Below are 817 nucleotides of genomic sequence, written 5' to 3' on the forward strand. Positions count from 1 at the left end.
TATCGGCTGAATGGACGTCAGTGATTGGTTGAAATTACAGAAATACGACAACTTTAACATGGAATAAGTTATGGATTTCTTTTTTTTTAAAGAAGACTAAGAGAAAAAGATGTTTTATATGACACATTCTACCAGTGTTCCAAGTTTCAAAGAGTTTCGTTAATGAAAAATGTGGCCCCCGTTTTAAAAAAGATCCAAAGGTTCTGCTAATTAACCGCACCTCTTGTAAAGTTTCTCGTTGACGCCTTATTTTCTTTCTCACGCTATTCTATTTTCACGTATAAGATCTCTCACACGTTTCTCTCTCTCACTCTCTCTATCTCTCTCTCTCTTTCTCTCTCTCTCTCTCTCTCTCCCTATCCTTCTCTCTCTCTCTCTCTCTTTCTCTCTCTCTCTCTCTCTCTCTCTCTCCCTATCCTTCTCTCTATCTCTTTCTTTCACACTCATAAACACACTCACACACACACCCACATACACAAACATCCCGACGTATGCCCTCAAGGCTGCACACATACTCGCACGCGCGCGCGTAGGGATACAAGCACATACTCTTTGTCTATCCTCTAGTGTGTTTCTTTTTCACACACACGCTTACATATACACACACTTGCAAACATATATGCGCTGCAAGAACACATGCCTGGACACACACGCACACACACACACACATACACACACATTCACATTCTGATACCTACACACTCATACACGCTCAGAGCCTTCCTTCTTTTCTTTCTTTCTCTTTTTACCTTCAAACATTTTCTCATTCATTCCATTCTTTCATATGCAATGTGAGAATAATGTACTCAATATATAA

This window comes from Octopus bimaculoides, chromosome 11 (assembly GCF_001194135.2).
Source record: "Octopus bimaculoides isolate UCB-OBI-ISO-001 chromosome 11, ASM119413v2, whole genome shotgun sequence".
Taxonomy (NCBI): domain Eukaryota; kingdom Metazoa; phylum Mollusca; class Cephalopoda; order Octopoda; family Octopodidae; genus Octopus; species Octopus bimaculoides.